Source organism: Stegodyphus dumicola, chromosome 12, assembly GCF_044657685.1.
Source record: "Stegodyphus dumicola isolate Sdum_Otavi_A_Nest chromosome 12, ASM4465768v1".
NCBI lineage: Eukaryota > Metazoa > Arthropoda > Arachnida > Araneae > Eresidae > Stegodyphus > Stegodyphus dumicola.
Window position 1 is genome coordinate 51,146,110 of NC_140779.1, and position 23,014 is coordinate 51,169,123.

At 31.0% G+C, this 23,014-nt stretch overlaps 1 protein-coding gene across 1 annotated transcript in view; it reads right to left on the reverse strand.

Annotated features, from left to right (window-relative positions):
- Nucleotides 1–23,014, reverse strand: part of LOC118205423 (homeobox protein Hox-B4-like) — a 94,599-nt gene that overhangs the window by 10,040 nt on the left and 61,545 nt on the right. The gene's annotated exons all lie outside the window — the stretch shown is intronic.

Sequence of the window (23,014 nt, forward strand, 5' to 3'; positions counted from 1 at the left end):
TCTATATATTGCGAGCATAATAGACTTCAGCAAATATTATTTAAATCCTTCGAATTCAATTCTTTAGGTTATTTATATATACTGCACTTGGAATTCTTATGTTCTTACGCTGAAGTAATAGTAATTTCTTATAAGTGGAATTGTTTAATGTCTATTGTGTAAATTATATATATCCAGTAACCTTAATTATTTACATTTAAAAATTTCAACATTTTAAGGAAACAATCATAAATATTGTATGTAATTATAGTTACAATTACACTAAAAGAATAACAATCATAATGCTTGCAAAAGCATTATAATTGTTATAAAGTTGTTTTTTAAGTTTTAATGCATTAAAAAACAACTTTTGTTTTTTTAATGCAGTTTTTAAACTGCTTTAAAAACATTTTTTTTTTTAACTTTTATACAATTACTTCTTATCCGTCATAATTTCAATACAATATATATTAACCAAGCAGTTGTATCGTTAGTATAACAGTGAAAGAATTTCAAAGGAAATTTGGCTGCAAATAGTACAGGCAGAAACAAGTTGGAACTATTCTGTACGTTGCTGTATAAACTTTAAGAAACAATCCGAAAAAACAGATAAAATCATTGATTTTTAACATAAAATTAACTCAAAGCAAACAGTTTTCCTTAACTCTCATGGTTGAAAAACAAGTGAATTGCCTTATAAGTTTCATTAATCAGATAATTTGTATCAAAATGTATGTAAGAGCATTTAAAACTACTTACAATGAACGCATTTGTAGCTTATAAACAGGTTAAAAATTTCCGTCAAAACATTCTACTCTTGAGGAGAAAGAACTTATGTCAGATTGATATCCTCAAAAAAATTGATAAAATTGTATTTATATCCATGCTAATGTAAAGTTGCTTTTTTTTTTCCTGGATGGTAATGCAAATTTTACATTTTACATTGATGTGTTTATTTGCCAATTAGATGCCAATCTTATTTCAAGCAAAATTCTGAACTTCAGGTTTTGAGCCATATGTGCAATACCTAATTTAAATTTATACTCAATAAAAAACAAGATAATAGCGAACTATTATAATTTTAGTTTATTTTCGTAAGAATAAAACAATCATCATAATAAAAGAATTATATTATTCAGTATAACAACAATATTGTAATATTAAAAAAATAGTATACAATATAATAACAGCATGATATTCTCCATTTAACTACAATAGCAAATTTGTTATATATATAAGAAAATATCGGAAGCTCCTTAAACGAATTGACAGTACGACTTTTCGTTTTTGAAATGCTTACAAAAGTATCTCAAAATAAATTTCTTAAGGAAAAAGAGCTGTTAGAAATTACCTATTAGAAAGGAACAAATTACCTATTAGACCATTACCTACTAGAAAGACAATTTCTATTACCATTATTAAAGACCATTACCATTACCATTATTAGGCCATTACCCTTTATTACTCATCACCTATTAGAAAGGAATAAATAAGTAAAACAGTAATATTCATCTCATCTTCATTTAAATGTACATTTTTACGGCGGTTACATACAAAAAAAGTGATATTTATATAGTTTGAGCGTAAATTTCAAGAGAAGGAAAAACTGAAATTTACTAAGTAACTTGAGTAACTGGAAAAAGAAACACATTAATCAGTCCGATAACATCAGAAATATAAACAAAATGCAAATTACCTTTCACTCAAAGTTTAAAACGCACGATTCTAACTTAACTGTCTTAAACTTTCCCGCTCTTACCAGCTGGAAATCTGAAATCACTAACATTTTTTCTCATTTCTTTTTATACAAATTTCAACAAATTTTAGTAAAATTAATGGAGTAAGTTAAATTCTGACAATGCAGAGGAGAACTATCATTTAAAAACAGATTTGAAAATAAATTTCAAAACTTAATTTGATATATTTTTGTAGGAACTAATAAGGGAGAAAACGGGCATTAAAAATCATGCAACAATCCTTCTGGGCAAATTATCCCTCTGGACTAAAAATAATTCCTTTTTTTAGCATCAGATTTTTTTTAATAATTAAAATTGTGAAAAAATTGTGATAAAAATTATTATTGAGTAGTTATTCTATAATTATTATTGCGTAGTTATTATGCAATTATTTTATTGGAAGTCAACGAAACACTCGTTTCAAAATTTTTTAATTAAAGTATTAATGAGTTTTTATGTTAAGATTCAAGAAAGATTTGAATAAAAAAAAAAAAAAAAACGCGCAATGATTAGAAATTTCGAATTTTTGAATATTCTAACATTCGTGGGATATGAATATCTATCCTCAGCATACTGCAGATAAATGCCGCTCCAAATTTTTATCAGATTTAACAAAGCTTGATAAAAGAATCTAAATTTGACTAAGAATATAATCTCCTTTAACAACAATTTTTTTCTTTAATTAAAAAATTTAATTTGATCGCATTAAAAATTTTTTTCCCTTTACCATAGCAACGATTTCTCTCTGAAAACAGTTCGCTTCACAAGTTACAAACACTTTTAATCTAATACACAGTTAATCATTTATTCATCAATCATATTGTTAATTAATCATTTCACTTGTCATGAATATCAGAGATAAAATTTAAATCTAAGATCTGCAACGGATGAAATGTTTCCATTATCCTCCAGATGATTTGACGAAGCAAAGCAACACACGCTTCCATTTGAAGTTCAGTAAATTAAAGTAACTGGAGGTCTTGAGCTCGCTGACAGCTTTACAGCTGTCCGGAGAATTGTAGAGGAGATAGGTCACATTTATCTCTTGCACCAATGCCTTTGACAGTATCAAAAGACCGCTGACATCACGTGGTTTTCGGACGAATTGCTTCGTCACAAACACTGATTTTAATGGCAGAAGAGGAGAAAGGAAGTCGTGTTCGAAGCTCAGAAAGCTCTTGAATTAATTTTTATTTTCTCTACAACGGTATTACAAATGCACTCAAAATAAAAAACAAAAATTTTTCAGATTTACGAAGTTTTGACGGAAATATGCTTTCTAACCATGCATAAAGTGCATTGAAGGGTATAGATGTCTATATAGTTGCATGCTTATGTTATACTTACAAGAAGCATTCATTTTTTTAAATAATGCCATAAAGTTATTAAAATATAACATAGATATTTTTGAATTTTCGGTCATCCCTCCCAAATAATACATCCACATACTTCTGCTTTCAATAAATGTTTTATTTCTGTAAAGGGGTACAGGGTCTCGATTAACACAAGAAGCAGTCCTTGATGCAAAAATTTTCCAGGCACCCCCAATGCTCACTCACACTGGTTTCCATTACAAAAATTAGGCTACTGATGTAACATGCGAGCTACCACTTTTATTTAGCTATTTGTTTCATAGATGACTTAACTGAAATGATGTTTTTAAATATGAAAAACTAGATGCAAATAACAAGAATACAGAAATGAAAATGATTCCATTAAATTACTTTAAAAAAAATCATAAAGGTTTCAGATTTTAACGGTCGCCTAAAAAGGGTTTGTTAAGATCGTTTGCGGTCTCTCTGAGCTCACAGTTAACCCAGCCTGCCGTTACATTCACTTCTATTAACTCATTTATCTTTCTGTCTTTTTAGATTTATTGTTATGCACCGTTTTCTTCGCAGTTACGCGATATATAATTCAGCAGAAAATTACAAAAATTTTAAAAGCAGCATATGTTTAGATTTCCCTATGCAGTTGGTATTTTTCTTAGTTTATAATGTCAATGTTCAGTTCTCTTAGTAAGATGGCTTACAAAACTTATTTTTTCATTTTTTTTTAATTAAATACCATGTTCTTCGTGCTCATAAGCCACATAAAATTCAGTTCAAAAGCAAAATCACAAAATATTTAAAAATAGCATATCTTTAGAATTTCCGATAGACCTCGTTAGCTTGAAACAAGAATGTTTTATTTCGTACAGTGCTGCCACTGCTCGCTTTCAGGTTGCTGAGTTTGTTAATCGAGTACTCGTTAAAGACTTGCAAAGTATGGATTGGATAATAAAAAATTATGCTCCAGTATCACATAGTCTCAAAGATCTTCTTCAGGATTACTACGGACAGCGAGGCGTCAGAATTATTATACAGTATGTCTATTCTAAGGGAAACATAATCATAGCAGATAACCAGGTCTAGGCACCTGACGAAATGTAAAGGTATGGATATATGTAAATATCTCTAAACTAACTAACCCTTTTTGCTAATTTTATACTAACATCCCCAAAAAATTGTAAGTTGGAGCACCCAACAAAAGTAATAACTATTATTAAATCTGTTTATCTATAATAAGGTTGAAAAGATAAACAACCAAAATAGGTTGCTGTAGCAACGATCAGAATAACATGACTGACCTGTAATGCCCATTGAGAGGTGAAGCAGGCGAAATAATAATAAATATTAAAAAAATAATGCCATTCTATGAAAAATTAATTATTTTTAATTAGATAGATCATCAGTTAAAGGCATTTTTTATTATTTAAATCAATCCAATTCAAAAATAAGAAAATAATATGCTTAAGAACCGCACATGTTGCTTTCAAATTGCTTAGCTAAACCAAAGCGATTGAATTTGAAACATTAATATCTTATATTTTGTCAAATGGCAACAGACTCGAATCAAAGGTAAAATAATGCATTTATAGAGATTCGGCGCAAAATCCTATTTCGAGACTAACACCCTCTTTTGGGCCAATAACTTATTAAATTTTTAATTCCACTAAATTTAAATTGTTGCTAGTGTTAAAAAACAAAAGCAGGAGTGATCCCTAAAAGAGCCGTATTATGAACTGTTGAGCTATACACTGTACAAATGTCACACAGGAAAAAAAAAAAAAAAAAAAAAAAAAGTAACTGAAATAACAGTTAGGAAGAGTTGTAAGACTCTTTTTGGGGACCTAAAACGGAAAGCCTAAGCCCGAATGCTGTGATAAATTAGGTTACCAGACACTTATATAGCATTGTAGTGTGCACTTGTTTATCATGATTATCAGATTGCTTTCGAGCTCCCTAATTTTTTATATAAAATAATTCTAATTAATTTTGATACTGATTTGAAAATCACTATTATTGTTTTCGAATCATTAAAAGAAGTATTAAAATAATATATAATAAAAACACGGTAAAGAGATTAAACACCATTTACGAAAGATCCTGACTTGTTCAATTAAGGCTATTACTTTCAAACGCTATTAGTCTCAAAAGGGCATATTGTGGCGTTTCGCTGTAAACGCTGAATCATGTCTTATACTGTTCCCACTAAATAATATTATCGCCCTATATTATATGTAAAGAAATTAAATAACGAAGAACCTGCCTGAATGTATGTATGTTTCTCGCATTGTGACAAAACGACGGTACCTAGAGCCATCACATTTTGAATAATGCAATCCTCCACCCGAACATGGGCACCTGAACACCCTAATTTTGGATTTCGATTTTGTTTTATTACCTATTTTCTATTTTGTAAAACTTTAACGAATTTTTGATTAACAAGCTCAACGATTTCAAAGCGAGCAATGGCAAGACTGTACGAAAAAAAAAAAAAAAAAAAAAAAAAAATCATTTTTAGATCTTTACCGCGCGAGATTATCTGTCGCAAATTATAAGGATATGCTGTTTTTAATTATTTTGTTATATTGCAGTTGAATCGTATTTCATTTAAGTGCGAAGAACATGTTATTTAATAAATAAAAGTAACGCACAAAATGTTAAGAAAACACGCTTTTGAACATGATATAAAATCTGCTTTCAGATGTTTTTTTAAAGCTGTTTAAAGCTTTCAGATTTTTTAAAAAAATTTTTTATTTATTTGGTTTTTAAAGTCATAAAATTTTCAGATTTTGCCATTTGTGCTCGTAAATATAAACGAGATCCTTCCTTAAAGTTTCATCATCATGTTTAAATAATTCGCAAACTCGGTTTATATACAGGAACAGAATAACTGAACTGATGGTTACATTCTTAAAGGAACAAATGCAAGTTAACACAGAGTGCCGTTAAATGTCAAATATGAATGCGAAAACACAGTAAATACAAAGAACGTGGAGAACGAAAGTAGTTTTAGTCATGGATTGTTACAAGAAATAATGTTTCACATTTACAAGAACTGTTCAAACAAACAACCACCAACTGCAATACATGCAGCATAACGACGACGAAATGATTGGCGTACACTTTAGAAGATGCCGGGTAGCGAATTAATAAGTGCATATATGTGTAGTAACTATAGAAGTAGTTGCTAAAATGGACTACTGGGCTTCAACTGCAAAATTTGCAGTCAAGTGCTGTTCCGCAAAAAGAGAAAAGAAGAATTATTTTTTTCTGACGTATTGTAGAGTATCTAACATGTATTTGTAGGCTTTCTCAATTGAATTACTTAGATACTAAAATCTTTCTGTGCATCACTGTAATTTAAATTGTTTCACAAATAAAATTATACAACAAAATTTTCCATTGGGTATAAATTGGCTGTAAAATTTTCATGAAAAAACAGAATTTGACAATTAATTCTCATGTATTTAACTACTACAAACTCACTGGTCCAACGTGAGATGTCTCTTCTACAGTTACGGTAACAATGTACAGTTCAGAAACAGTTAGGTACAGCTTCCTGACATGTGACGTCCTTCTGCTGACAGCGGCTCTCGTCCTGGTGACAAAGTCTTTAAGACAGTCAAGCTGAGTCTGGTAAACGAGACCCGTCATCTTTGCATGTATTATAGTTTCTAGTACTTTATTCCATGTAAATATCATTATTTCTTTTGTAAATAAACGATTTTTCGTCCTCCATTTTCTTCGTATCTGCTACGCTTTCGCGTTTTAATTTCACATTCCGCCTCACATTACAAAATTGTTACTTTTGCAATGTTTTGCCACTCTTTAAAGTTGTGAACGTCAGTTTTCTTAATGTACATATGAATTTTAATTAATAATTCATTATTTGGTTTTGAAATCAAATAATAACAGATCGGCGTATACAGTGTAATAAACATTTTACTTCTGATGACTCAATATACTGACATTTTTTATTTATATTTTTATTTATTTATAATGACATTATAGTTTAATTCTCAAACGTTTTGGGCTCTTGTACAATACATTCAGCACACATGTTAGTCGTTTATATTTTATATTTTTTTATTATTATTATTTAATTTTTGATACACATACTTTGAAAGCCATCGATCTATAACATGGTAAGAAGGATATAATAATCCTCTAAAAAATTGTTTAATGTTAGGGGAAGTGAAAAGAGAAGAATGAGTAAAGGATACGAAAATAAATATGTATTTTGGCTAGTGGTGGAAAAGAAAAAACTCTGCACTGCAGAAAGAATGCTTTAAGAACTCTTTATTACTCATACTCGTAATAGAATGCTGAAGTTTTCCATTTCACTTCTCTTAAACATTATTAAAAGATACAAGATAAAAGTAATATCCTGTCAATTTTAATCCTGTGTTTGACATCTTTATCTTTGTAACTGCAAATAGAGCATATTCAATTTAAGCATTTCCTTCATGCTTTATGCGTATGATTGTAGCACCTGTAACCAATTACACTGCAGATAAAGATATTGAATTTATGGTTATGATAAGAATAAGCAAGTACATATATGCACAGATTTGTAACAAGGTTATTATAAGCTAAAACCCTTGGATTTCTTAAGATCATAAACTCAATAATTAAGAGGTAGACAATGAAAATCGAAACAGCGTTTACATTAATATGTTAACGTATATTTATGGAGAGAGTCTTAGGTGCTCACCATAGGTCTATATTAAAAAATAACATCATAACAATTTCAATAGTCTTTGAAATGTGAGGAATAATTTACAAGATTATTCTTCATTCTTGATGCGTAAAGCCTACTGTTATATTTACCAAATTTCATCTTTATGTATTTCAACTAAAACTGAATGATATTTATTAGTATTTTTGACTATATTGCAGTAGTAACATATAAAAACAACTTAACAGAGATTTTGAAAAAACATACTATATTAGAAAGAATATGCTTCAGAAGCCTTTAAAATGGCGAGAAGCTTTTAAACAAATGTTAACTGGGCTTTTAAAATGCTGCAAGATTTTTTTTTTTTTTTTTTTTTCTGGGAGAAAAAATTAATTCACAAATGTCAAGTCCAAAGATTAAGAAGATTGATTAAGAATAATTGCAGCGCTTTATAGGTAACAGCTTAGTGAAGCTGCACTGTGAATTTGCGTTTATTAAGTTTATGATAACGAACATTAGTGTTATTTACTTAAGAGAAAGGGAGCCTCCCTGGAAGATCTTCCAAGGTGAACTGACTCATATTAAACTAGGAAAATCCACAGAAATGCCGCTGCAGCTGGTCTGGATTTGAATCTACTTGAACCGCTTACTCTGTTCGAGCTACTATGTTCAACGGTTGACCTTTGCATAGGCTAACTATACGCAAAATCATTATCTGCGACAAGGTTATGGTTATATTAGATAATTCTGAATATACCGAAACAACGATGGAATCTGCTAAAAAGAAGAGATGGCTTCTTGGAGGATCTTTCTGTGGGAAACTTGCTTGTATTCACTATACTTATGGGGAAAACCACGAAAACCAACTATGCAACCAGCCCGTTTGCCTAGGATCGAATCCAAACCAGATTGAACTTACAGTATTCAACGGTCTTAACCAGTCGGCCACTGGTAGGGCCTACAAAATAAAAGCCAATAACTGCTCGAGGCTTTCTCATTTTAGCACGCTGTAGTTTCTAGAAATTGATTTATTACTCTTTTGCAGAATAGCATAACAAAAAGAAGTGGGGTGGGGGACACCCGAACATCACAAATGGTTTTAGAAGTGTATTCCCCACTGTACAAGCTGTACTTCTCTTACTTGTGTTTCTTTGCCATCAAACTTTTCGAAAAAACACTTCCGGCTCATCAGTATTTTAAGTGTCCCCATTCCACTCAGCCACTATACACTTAGAAATAACCAAACCTTTTCCAGGATTCGAATCCGAGCCCAAAGATACAGCAGCCAGCGCTGCTAACCCCTACAGTGGTCATGGTGGCTTGTAGAACAACCTAAAAATTCCGTTTAATTACATTTCCTACTAATCAAAGATGACTATCGGCGACTTCTGACGAGACATATGAAAAAGAAATTTCTGTGGCCAAGGCAAATTTTTGCTTATATAGGTAATTATTTGTTGTTGTTGTGTGTTGTGACACATCTCACTTGTTTGACAGTAACATCAGAACAAGTCCACGCAGTTGATCGTGGCAAGGTGTGCGCCTGTTGTAGACAAGAACCTTGAGCTCAATACAGGTGGCAGTACGACTTTACTCAGCAGAGCCGTAACTAAGGTTTTCAGCGGCCGGGGACAACTGAAGATTTTGCACTCCTTTTTGTGTGCCAAGAATGGAAATCTTTTCATTCTAAAATTTCGTAACATCAATTTGGCATCCCCTGGATGCTGTGACCGGGACAGGTGTTCCCGTTTGCCCCATACTAGCTACGCCACTGTTACTCAGTTACGCTCCCAGTTTTGATGGACAGCACCCCGGAAGGACAGATCCGAAAATCTCCCACCCCTCTTTCCCTACCAAAACCTATCGAAAGGACGTTGGCTCGCCGCATATTTAGAGTGCGCCCATGTGGCACCGGCACTATGCATTTATAAATATCCATGCCTTCTCTGGGATTCGAACCCGGGTTGTTTGGTATGGCAGTCAGCGCGCTAACCACTATCCCGCTTTGGTGGCTGGTGATTTTTTTTTTTTTTTTTTTTATTTTTATTTTTTTTTTTTTTTTATTAATAAGCAAGCATTGACTTTCATCACTAGTTAGAATTTGCTTTAAAAGGTTCACTGCTTGTGATTCCAATTAAAAGTTTTCCTTTCCATTTTTCAGTCTTTGATTCAATACTATAAAGCTTAAAAATCAGACGGAAATGGCATTTAAATTTCTTTTCTTCAACAAAGAATGTTTTGAAAAAGGAATCGAGTCATGTTGCCACGGAATCACTGTTATTAATTTCCGTTTAGCGGATTCTCCATGATAAATTGACGAAATTATATCCTAAAATTTTGCAAAGATATTTGTAATTGGGAGATTTTATCACTTTCAATTTTACAATGGTAAAATTATGTTTGTCTGGTCAGTCGCTGGAAAGGTAACTACTGCCCTATTTCGTTCCACAAACATTTTTGGTTTAACAAGCAGTTTGCGAAATAGGAAATGACTGCGGGAAATAGCGTGAGCATCGTACACGCAAATCTGCAGTTTAGCACATTATTCTTTCTTCAAAAAATTTTATGCTGAAGTGTCAGAAAGTATTGCACATTTAAAATGTTACTTACATATATTCATTTTTAACAGTTTCATTACTATTCTAGCAGAAAATTTAATTTTCTGTAGATTTATGCAATTCGAGGGGGAGATAGCGTATGTAACACTACGATTAAAAAGCTTTACTAATAATCTTATTTAAAAAAAAATTCGAAAATGGCCTTAAAATTTCATATTATATTCATTTCATGTCCTTGTAACTTTGGATCTTTTCTGTTCTAGAATAGTACGCGCAAAACAATTTTCTAATATATGAGAGCCAACATTGCCTAGTGGCTAATGTTAAAATAAATATGCTGTTCTTTTCTCTGGTAACAAAGCTCTCGCTTTCAAAGTAAACTTTTTAAATATGACATTTTATTTCGTTCTTTGTTTGTTAAATAATTAAGCTAACAGATACATTTCTATTGTTTAGAAAAATGTATCCCGCCACAATTATACAAGTGCAACTTTCAGTTCAACATAATTATAAAGAAATATTGATAAACAAGCCTGAATACATAAACAATGGTTAAATAGTTTCTTACTGAGTTTTATTATAAATTACTAATTTTTAAAGATTTTTTAATTTTTGATCCACTTTTCTAAAAAATTATAATGCTGTGCCTTTGGGAAGGCTACAAGTAAACTTCTGGCAGTTTACCATTTTGGATAGCTCGGCGGAAATAATGAAAATCTCAAACATGTCTTCCTATATGTATAATGCGACATTAGTGAATATAGTATTCATGAAGATTTTAAGATTTATTTTACACTTCTCAATCAGCAGAGGACAGGTTGTCTACTTCGTACGTGAAGCGAACAGTAGAGCAAAACTGTGAGCAATCAGCGTGAGAGCACTGGCAATCAAAAAATTTCTTCAACTTGACAGAAAAAATATTTTTCCCCAAAACTTGTAAGGAATTAATAAAAAATTTCCTTGCCACTACTTCATATGAAACTTAAGAAAAGACTTCTGAAGGCAGTCTGTTATAGTAATTCACAAAAACGCCAATTACTTCTAGTACCTCTTTAAAAAGCTTCCTCTACTATCAGAAGCCAAGCTGAACGAAGGTATTGTTGTCGGGAAAAAATGCTAGATGTAAACACTTTTTTACCACAAAATGAAATGGCAAAAGTATTAATACATTGCTCTAAATAATTTTCCCTCACAAATGAAATTGCAAAAGTATAAATAGAATGCCCTAAAGAATGTCGTTACTAAATTTACCTGATAATGTAAACATATTATAATGCAATAAATGTTTTATATATCTTTTTTATTTATTTTGCATAGCTTGTTATGTATAACGCACTCCATTAAAATTTATTTAATTTAAATTGTTCTATATATTGATTTTTCAATTTTTGTTTCCCTTCATTTTTATATTCTGTTTAATTTCTTGGAATTTTTGTAAGATGCCTTGCACATATTAATTTAATTTAAACTAAATTTATATTTTCCTAATTTAAGATTTATTTCATATCTATATCTATCTATCTTTTTAATCTTTTTATATATATATGTATATGCGTGTATGTGCATTTGTCAGTTCAGAAAGAGACATTTTATTTTATTTTATTTCTCTAGCTTCATCAACCTCCTGATAAAGATGTTGTTACCGGGAGATGTAAAATCCATTTGCCTTTATTATTTCATAAAATTTTCTATTACAATAATTTTTGTAAGAGATTTGTTTTTTACACACTTGATTAGCTCGGAAGAGCTCTCTTTTACTAGCCATTTTTGCCGTAGCATTTTGCATTTACAAAAAATTTATTTTTATCAGTTCATTATTCCAATGTGAATATGATTTGAGTTTACTTTGTTTATGTCAGGTATTTAATATACATAGTATTTACTGCTTATGTAAAGTATTTCTAACTTATTTAAAGTTTTTTCTATTAAAATGTATAATAATAATTAGTTCACTATAGGCTTACAAGTGTAGAAGCCCATCAAGAAAATATTTATACAAATTACAATAAATAAATTGAAGAAAATGTAATAAATAAATGAATAAAAGCATAGTAATCTTATGTTGTTAAACATGCAACATCCAAAAATAGATGAATTTAATATAATTTTTAAAAAGTTTTCACGAACTTAAATTTTACTAGACTGTATAATTAACAATGCAAGCCAATTTTTTTTTCTACTCAGGAAAGTGATAAAATAGTAATTAGAATAGTTCGATCTCATTAAATCTTATTAATTATGCTGATTACAATGTTTATAATTTCAGATTGCTTTTCTTAATCGTAATTAAGTCCCTACAGGGCTAAGAATCGCTCTGAATGTACGATCTCGCATGTATAAGGATTCTTGGAAATTATTTTTCAGTGGATTTTATTGTCGATGATATTTATTTGAGCATTCTTAATGAGATTTGCTGGTGTGAAAAATACCAGTAAGACATTAATATATATTTTGAAATGCATTTAAAAGCTGTACAAAATAAATCATGAATTTGGTGTGCTAATTGTGGTGATTTGGTTACTTAAAAATGAAAAATGTAAAATAACTATTTCATTTTCCATTCTTACTTTAAAATATAAAGCATAATAAAATTATCATATATTGCTATTGGTTTTATATAGTTTTGATAACTCAAAACGCATGGAAAATTCAAAAATGTACACAATGTACTCTCGATTATCCAGTTTGAGGACTATCCATCAAAGGTGGTACCCACACTCACATCCAGTGCTATGCTGAAACTGTGTAAAATCAAACGCGCACTAGTCCAAGCACGCTGTAAAAACTGCTGAATAGCGTCTTTAGGTTTAGTTTCAGTGATCCCTTCAAAAAACAACACGCACTAGTCCAAGCATGCTGTAAAAATTGCTGAATAGCGTCTTTAGGTTTAGTTTCAATGATTCTTTCGTACAGTATGTTCTACATGTACATAGTCAAAGGCGTCTTTTCGGTTGATCATTTTTTCCCCTTTTTGTTCTGTACGCATTGGTTTGTAAACATCGATCGGGAAATCATCGGGGAATGTTTCGATAGCCACTCGGCTCGATCGGACTTTCAATGCAATGAGTGATGCGGATTTTTCGTTTCAAATATCACAACAGCAGAAGAGTCAGCCAGTGATACCGAAAATACATCAGAAGATACTGACATTAGTCCTAAGACAGCAATCCCAAAACAGTTGTTCAAACTCAACAACTTAGTCGATCAAATGAGATAAGAATACAATGATAAAATAGCGCTTCGAAAAATACTCAGTAGAATTCAACAAATATTTAGACGTTCTCAAAAGCAAAGTAAAATTACTTATTTCTGTAAGAAATAAACTCATAAAATATGCTTGAAAATTGATAGTTTGGATTACTGATTTTCAATAATCCGTGACCTGTTTCCCCGGCTTCAGCCGGAATAATTGAGAGTACTTGTAACAAGGGAGAAACTGAAAGCAAGAAATATACTGAATACTCTAACTGGATTCAGGAGTATTTATATTAGTTCAATAATTTGTAATTGAAGTACACTTTCCGCTGATGTAACTAAACTAAGTTAGCATCCTTAAAAATATTAGCAGCTGTAGATAAAGACGGAAGATTTAACGCAAAGTATTCCTTCAGACAAATACTATAAGAGGAGTACTTAGCTATAAATTAACTATTCCATCATCAATCATGGTAAATCGATCATGTTATCATCGAAATCATCAATCATAATAAATTGATCATGTTATCATCAATCATGTTAAAATAGTTAAAGTAATAAATATTTATGATGAGCAGATGCTTTAATATCATTTTTCGTTTAAAATAAACCAAAATTACTAATGTATTCACATATAATTTGGGGAATTTAATGAGAGACGTTGTATAAAAATTAGAGTGAGCAGGTAATTCAAAATTTAAAATGATCCTCGAATTAATTTTTTTTCAGACTTTCTGTGAATAAAAATTGCCACTAACCATTCACAACTTCAGGTGATTTGGGTTTTCTATGGAGGGATTATTTTACAGACTATGACTGTTGAGGATGTACAATGGACTTATTTTAATTGTACTTCAGATATCACTATTAGTGATCCCGATTAGAGGTTTGAGTGTTTTTATAAAATAAAAGAAAAAATTAAATAAAATAACAGCCTCCAACTGAGATACTATTGTGTAAAATATCAACTAGAATAGTAAAGAAGAATCTACGCGTAAAAAAATAAAAGAACCAAAAAATTAAAAGCAGTTGCTGTGGCTTCATAAACAACAAAAGCAATATCATTTATTATTATTTTAATAAAACAGCAATTCCTTGGCAGTTTTAATGGAGATAATTTTTGTAATCGTAAAAGCAATAAAATGCAATGTTATTCCTTCAGGCGTCGAGTTTCTGAAGCCCATTTTTCAGAATTTAGAGACACTAGATTAAACTAAGTTAATGATAAAAACTAGTTTCTAACAATACAGGTTTACATTGTGTTAATACTACATTACGAAAGAAGTCGTTATTGATGGTCTCGTTTAAATTAAGCATCATGTTCACAGAAGCTTCAGGTCAATGAGTTAGAAGGAATGATTTGAAGAATTTTTTAGAAAAGAACTTTGCGAGCTCTAAACAGAGCATTAACAACTTTATGTTCTAGTTAATATTTTAAATAAAAAAAATTCTTCACGAATCATTAACTTTTACAAGAAAATTTCGGAACGTAAGGAGGTACCTGGTCGTCCTAGGACAAAACTAGTACTCAAACTATTCGGCTCACTGTAGTTTTCCCGTTAAATAGATCAGAATTAAAGAATCAAAGATAAAAGAGTATGCTGAGTTTGATTTTCCTTATACAGCAGTGACATTAATATTTAACTTAACAAAAGATGCTTCTTGCAACTAAATGTTCTGAAATTTTATTTTACTTGTAAGTCGTCTGCTCTTTAATGTTTGTAAAGAACATCATTTACGTATAGGTACAGCTTCAAAAATTAATCAATCACTTATTGCTTTTATAAAATCAAAAGAGAAAAGCTGTTTTCCTAAAATGTTTGCAACGTACATTAAATTTAATACTAAGTAGTTTTTTATTTCCAAACTTATATCACAATAAAATTAAATAACACAAAAGAGAACTAAAAAAATAAAAGCTCAGAATTCTGATAAAAAAATTCAAAAAGCTTTGTGATGAGCCTAATAAATTATCTCTAATGTAAAACAGATATACTATACCGTATATTTATTAACTGATCGTACAATACAGAGCTTTATCAAATTACCAGTACAATTCATGAATACAATGACCTATCAATTTGTAATCTATATTAATTTCATTTGTACATATAAAGAAAGCAATACCAGCTTGAAATTGCTCTCTAAAATTAAATCGTAAATTTATTTAATTTTAAATCAGTGCAAGTTTGATATTACTTTACTTTCAAAAACTTTAAATTCAGATAAGGCATAGAGTTAGAGAAATTGTTGTGGGAATTAGTACTTAAAATTATATTACAGTTCCATTAAATTCATTATTAAACTGAAGTGCATTGGAAATTCTAATCCATGTATTTACATTTCACCTTTTGTTACTTAAATAGCATTAATTTATTTATACATGCTATAAGGTATTTCTCACGCCTTCTTAACATGCCTTCGTAGTGTAGTGGTCTGCACGCTGGGCGCATATTTCAAAGGTCTGTGGGTCGATTTCCGGCAAGGGCGTTGCTCGATTTTCATCACTCCTGCTTCCAAAGAATACCTAATGTCTCCATAATGCTAGTTAAAGCTATAAATAACAGCTATCGCACATTTTTCACTTATAATTAATCAACTTAACATCAAGCTGAAGTCAACTTCAATACTGAAAGGAAAATTGTCTTATTTACCATCCTATTATATCCTTTATATATATATATATATAATTTCAGTGCAATTGGCATGATGGCAGATAAGCTAGTTGGCATAGCTTTGGGCATGCGTTAGAATTCCAGAGAAGTATAGATGCTTGTAAATGTATAGTATCTTTGTGCGTGGGGGCACTTAAAATACTGTCAAGCTATTCGAGAGGTGAATGGTAGAGGGAAAAGGGAGGAGACTCTTAGATCCGTGCACTCTGGGGGAGGTTGTCTATAATGTGATCGACTTAGCTTCCCTTTTTTCGCAGGTGTACTTTGGTCGCTTTTTATGGTGCTTCTTGGCGAACGTACAACGTTCTCGATGATGAGGCGGCTAACCTATGGATTTGGACTACTCTCGACAGATAAATTAAGCTGCACATGTTAGGCCGCTTGAGAAAAAAAAAGAGAGAGAGAGAGATAGCAGCAGTGTATTTATCTAACTAGGCAGAACTCATAAAAGAAGGAAATACAATTAAAATAATGTACCGATTATTTGATTCACGTCTTATATGGGCATATCTTCGAAATTAAATGATTAAAATGACGTAAAATATATCTTAAAGTTTTTCTAACATTAAAAATTCTAACTTTTTTTAAGTATTTTGTTTAACATTCGATTTAAATTAATCAAACTCGATGCTTAATTTAAGCAATAATTAATACTTTAAACAACTCTTAGCTTAAAGAATAATTAATTCTTGACTGAGCAAAACCACAGAAATATTTAATAAAACTGTATAAGAATCGTTTTAACTTAAAATGTAATTAATTACTCATTAAGCAAAACGCCAGAAATCTCAAACAAAGTTCCATTCCGCCTAATGATAAGAGGCATAAATTTCAAATATTGTTTTATAACATGAACTTTGCACACATAGTCTACAGCAAATTTGCAGTTGGATATGTATTAACAGTCTAAATAACAAACTTCAAGCTCCATTTCAAATTATGCTCCACTGAAAAACAAGGATACAAGTTCATTAGCGAAGTTAAATAGCATTGAAAACGGAAAGTATAATTCACTAATACAAGGGAACAAGTACTCTCCAAATAATGACTACGAAAAGTACTAAATTATTTATTTTTTTTAAAGGAAAAAGCACTTAAAGCATTCCACCCTCAAATCCTGTCTCATTAAAAAGTCGGAATAAAACAACAGCCTGCGTCAAACTAACAACAGACTCTTCTTAGCCATACATCACGAAGAAAACAATTACCTATATCGGTTATCAGCTCGTAACGGTACGTACTTAACCTCACGATAGAGGTCACAATTAATAAAGCAATTACCTTTTCCTGGTAACTTTTTTTTTCTTCTTTTAAATCCCCTTTGAGCGCGTGGTTATTAAGCCTTTGGAGGGCGCCGAGCGTCGCGAACCATTTGCGAGGCGAGCGGTTTTTTGATTTATCGCGGCCGAGGCTCGTAATGTATGCGGCGGGGAAGAGCGTCGCGGCCCGGTGACAAAACGAGTCATTTATTACGACGGGGCGACCGTTAAAGGAGAGCACGTGCTCTTCCGCGGCGTGAGCTTGTTTACATCTGAGGAAAAGGGTCCTGGGCCGTGCCCCGCGATGCATCGAGTTTCACTATTTTAGGTACACTGTCACACTCCTTAGCTTTGGGTTAGTTTAAGATTTATTTATTACCTCCCACGTTTCATTCATGTTTGGATCAAGTTTCAGGGAAAACTTATTTTAGCTCTTTTAACAAGACTTCCGCTACCTTAAACTAAGATGATTATTATTCTAGAGATTCTGCTCCTCAGTCAACATGCGAAGTTCAGAGAGAAAACTGTAATCATCTTTGTTTGGAGAAACAAAAGCTTTGTCAAAGCGAGACTTTTAGCAAGAATTCCAGTTTCAGCAAGACTAGTTCAGTAAAGATTATTATTGTTTCATATTTTAACAAGACTATCATTTCAGTGATTGATTTGTTTCGTAATCAGTACAACCCACTTCGAAGAGAATGCAATAATCAGCATGGATTGAAAAAACTATTTGTCTTGTTAAAACGAAAGCTTTACTATTAATTCAGGTTTAAACAATATTATTAGCTTAGGTGAGACTACTGGTTCGGGTTAAAGAAAACTATTAATTCAGCAAAGATTATTGGTTCAAGCTTGAAGAATCAAATTATTCCATAATCCATATAACGCAATTCAGAGAGAACATGATAATCATCATAGTTTTGAGAAACAGTAATGTTGTTATAGCGAAAGTTTTAGCTAGACTATTTGTTTAAGTTTTAACAAAACTATTAACTAGTAAAGACCATTGGTTCACATTACAACATGATTATTAGTTTAGTAATCAATTTGCTTCTTAATAAGCTTAGCGCAGCTCAGAGAGAACAGATAATCATCGTAACTTGCAGAAACAATAGTTTTGTCAGAGCGAGAGTTTGGAAAAGGTTGTGTGTTCAGCAAAAGACTACTAGTTGACGTTTTAAACGAGGCTAAGTTCAGTAATCGATTTTCTTCATAATCAACGTAACAGCATTCAGAGGGGAACAATATAATCATCATAATTTGAAATATATATATATATATGTATAGATTTATTTAAAAGAAAACTGTCACTTTAACATCTATCTAAACTGCAGCTATTATTCTAAAGCATTGTCTTCAGATTTCATTCTACGGTATCCTAGTATTCCATGGAATTCTTCTGAAGGTTCCATAAGTAAAAAATCAGATTCGAAAGATTTTTTTAATGTACTATGAGGACTGTAAAAAAGCATAAAAGCAGAAACAGAAATGCACAAAATTAAGTATTATTTTCTAAAATGTCTACTGTTATTTAAATAATAACACACATGTTAATGAATACTGTTCCTTCTGTTCTGCAAGATGTTGCTGCGGTTCCTTAAGTAATACAGCAATGAATAATTTGATCATATGTGAAATTATAGAGAGAGATTCTCTAAAACCTGAAATCTCTATGACCTGGCAAGTAACGTTGCACTTGGGTGGTTAGGTCAAAGTCTTAAATTATTATTATTATTAAAATATACGGGTTCCGCCCTAAAACACTGCAGCAAGGGAGTGTTGCCTTCGAGGAGGACTTTCTAAGGGAAACTAGTTCGTATTAACACGTTACACATGGGAAAAACCACGAAAACGCCCATGCAGTTAGCCCGTTCGTGGGATTCGAACCTCATACCGAACTATCAGTGTCCAGGGACTTTACCCCTCGACCGCTGGTGAGCAAAGTCCTAAATTAGTCTATCAAGTTAGGAATTAATATTATAATTATTATTAACTAGTACCCTGTTTAAAAGTAACACCTTCTGAACTAACAATGTATCAAAACGAGCTAAAGCCTAGTACATATTTTTTTTTTTTTTTTAGATACTTACCTGATTGTAAAAATTTCCTTTCTTAAGTAGCCATTACTTAAGCCCTTCAATAAAAAAATATCTGAATGTTATAAAGGACATTTATTTTGATATTTTGTTTTCAGTAATCGATTTTGATAGATGATTTTTCAAATATATGCGTATGCGATTAATGGATAATTTTGCGCAATGTCAAATTATTTCGCCATTTTTAATAGTTTTTTTTTTTTTTTTTTTTTTCAAATAATATGATTTCAGTCTCTTGAAAATTTCTTATGTGTATTTATTTTAAAAATTTAAATACATCTGCAGGTTCCTTCAAATGTTTTGTTCTTTTCAAATAGCTTATTAATATAAGCTGCTGGCACACTAAATTGACTAAAAAATTTGACTTTTCAAATAGTTATTTTATAGCTGGTGTAAATTCTATAGCATTAATTTAAAGGTCATGTTTAAATCTTACAGCACTACCTTTTTAAATAGGGCAGCTTAAATGGAAAGGACACATTTACTCATACAAGTTCTTTAAAGTATGAATTCCATTTAAAATGTTACATTATTTTAAATTCTCATCTTAATAATTTTACTACAGTGATTAAGTAATACCCAATTGACATTTCTTTAAATTACGAAAAGACCCTAAATTAATATTTAATAAGCATACCAATTCCAAATTAATTTATTCCATCTTTCTTTAATTTTGCTATAGCGCAGTTTTCAGTAACTATCTAGTGGCGACATGAATTCTTATTTGCATCATCTTTTTTAAAAATTAAAAATAGTGAAAACAATTTGAAGAAAACGAGAAATTCGATAAAAAGTATTATCTATAGTGCACGTTCGTAATATCATTAAAGAATGGAATAAAGTAACTCCTGTTGATAATCACCAACAGAATAAATTAATTCCTATTCATAATTACCAACAGATCATCAAAATAATACACTGAATGAAGCCATTGTTAATTAATAAGTTCCGGTCGCATAGGGAATCGCTTAAGTGTCAAAAAGTTTATTGTAAATTAATAATGAACTATGAAAATTAAAACGAGAATGAAAAATCAGAAATCTCTTTTTTATATAAAACATGTAGAGTCATTAGGTTAATTGGAAAAGCCGGAGAGGTGATAAAAGTAGCAATCGCCTTCACCGGTAATCGAACCGCGGACCTCTGGAATACCGGCCCAGCGTGCAGAACCACTACACCACGAAGGCACGTTAGGAAGGCGAGAGAATACGATATAACCATTGTGTGAAAAAGTTTAATATTTTTAATAAGTTGCTGCAAATCTCCTGATCTCCAGCTGGTTAGTTTACAATTCAGTCATTTTGAATAATTGTTAAGTATTTAAGAATCTCCTGCTACCTAAAAAAATGTAGCCATTCTCACAGCTTATAACACAAACCTAATGCTATTTGTATTTGTTAACTGCGTTCAGATTAATTACTATTTTGGAGTATGTGTTTACCACACTTTAATAGTAACAGAGAATTAAACACGAGTAATACCTATCAAATGTTTTGTTGATATAACACTATTCATAAAGCTTTAAAATTTAATGATAATTTAGATACTTTGAATATGTGTTAGTTAAGCTCTCATATGTGTATTATATCAAAATCTTTTCATTGTTAGTTAAGTACAAGGTGATCCAAAAGTCGTGCACACCAAACTTTCTAGTAGATGACCCACAGTGTTACAAGTAATCTGTCACTTGTAATTTCAGTTGCAAGTTTATTCTGTTAGCTTTAAAAACCGTTTGTTTGGTACGAGATGGAAAAGAGTTTTTCCCAGGGTAAATAAATTTTTGTGATTGAGCATTACTTCGCAACTAACTTTTAATGAAAAAGTTGCTGAAGCGTTTAAAGAGACCTTCGCAAATATTTGTGAAACTGACATGACTATGATTTTTCATTTGGTAACCTGATTTCCAGAAGCTAGAATCACCAATGAATGAATGGCCGCATATCTGTTCTAAGTATGGACAAAATAAACGAAATCAGGAATAAATGCTGAAATTGCTAAAAGAGGATGAGAACTATAGCATCGCAATCAAGTTTTTGCTTTTGCGAAGTAACACTCAAACGTAAAAATTCTTTCTGCTTAAAAAATATTCATTTCCATCTTACACCAAAGGGGTTTTTAAAACTAACAGCCCCTTGTTTTCAATTGAAATTTCAAGTGCAGTGTATTACTTGTAACAGAATATGGGTGCCATCCATTAAACGAAAATTGCCATTAACAGCCATGTTAAATTTCTACTGTTTTAGAGACTCATTTCGTTCGTTTTTTGAATCCCGCGGTATCTCTTGAAGCAAACTATCAGTCATAGTATTAAGATCTGCTAAGTTTTGCTTGATGTATCACGTCTAGTTTCATTTTTATTCCCATGATAATATAATATTGATCCACATGATTAAAGTTTTGGGACAAACTACATACATTTCATACGTTTATTATCTTACATTATAAAAATTGCACTTTCGCTCATGTTAAAGGTTTGTTTGAAGACAGACCCTTTATAATTCACACATCATTACAGTCATTTCAGATTAACTGCGTAACGAAGGAAAGAATAAGCAGACATCCTTTTCATGCACTTCAGTACTCATTCCGTTCAAGATGCCTGGCTTAAGTGAAAAGCATCACTTTTATAGGACAAGGCAATCATAATTCAGGAAGCTGAATAACTTTAAAGATTTAATTAAGAAGAAAAGAAGTAACTGTGAGTATTTGTAGCTAAAAGGAAATTTAGGCAAAAATTTAATTTTTGCAACAATGCAGTTCTTTTTTTTTTGTTTTCATATTAATTTGAAATTTTAACTAAATTTTGAAACACTAAAACTTGTTTTAAAACATAACTGACAAAGAAAATCATCACTTGCTATACATATCCCATTTCTTTGATGTTATTATATTATTATGCAAATAGCAAAGTTATATTTACCACCAGGTTATATTTGAATTTCATTTCAACTGTGCTGCAAGTATGCTACAGTTAACAACAGATTTGACACGTGGTATTCCGCATATGGTTAGATTCGAGCATAAGTTAAATACTTGTATATTATAAAGAATATAAAGATTTATATATATTAAGCATATATATAAGAATTATAATTATTACGCATATAAAAAAGAATTTAAACGCTATTTATATATTTATTCATATACGGAAAGAATACTGATTTCAAATTTTTTTTAGTATATTTCATAATCAAGCTATTATTCGACTTTAACATTTGCAAATTATACAAAAAATTAATTAACAGTTCCTGCATTAATTATCCTACATCAATTCCCTTATTTTACTATGTAACCAAAATATTTAGCATTGATTAAATACTAGTCAAAAGGTTTTCACTGCAAATTTCATAAGCAAAATGTTTTAAAGATCCTGAAAGTTCTTGCCTAAAAAATTTGTTCCTTGTTGAGAAATTTATTCATGTTCCACGTTACATTGCAAAATTTAACTTTATTAGACTAAAAGGCTTACCTTCTAACAGTTGTTTCAATAACACAAGCGGCTTCAAAGCC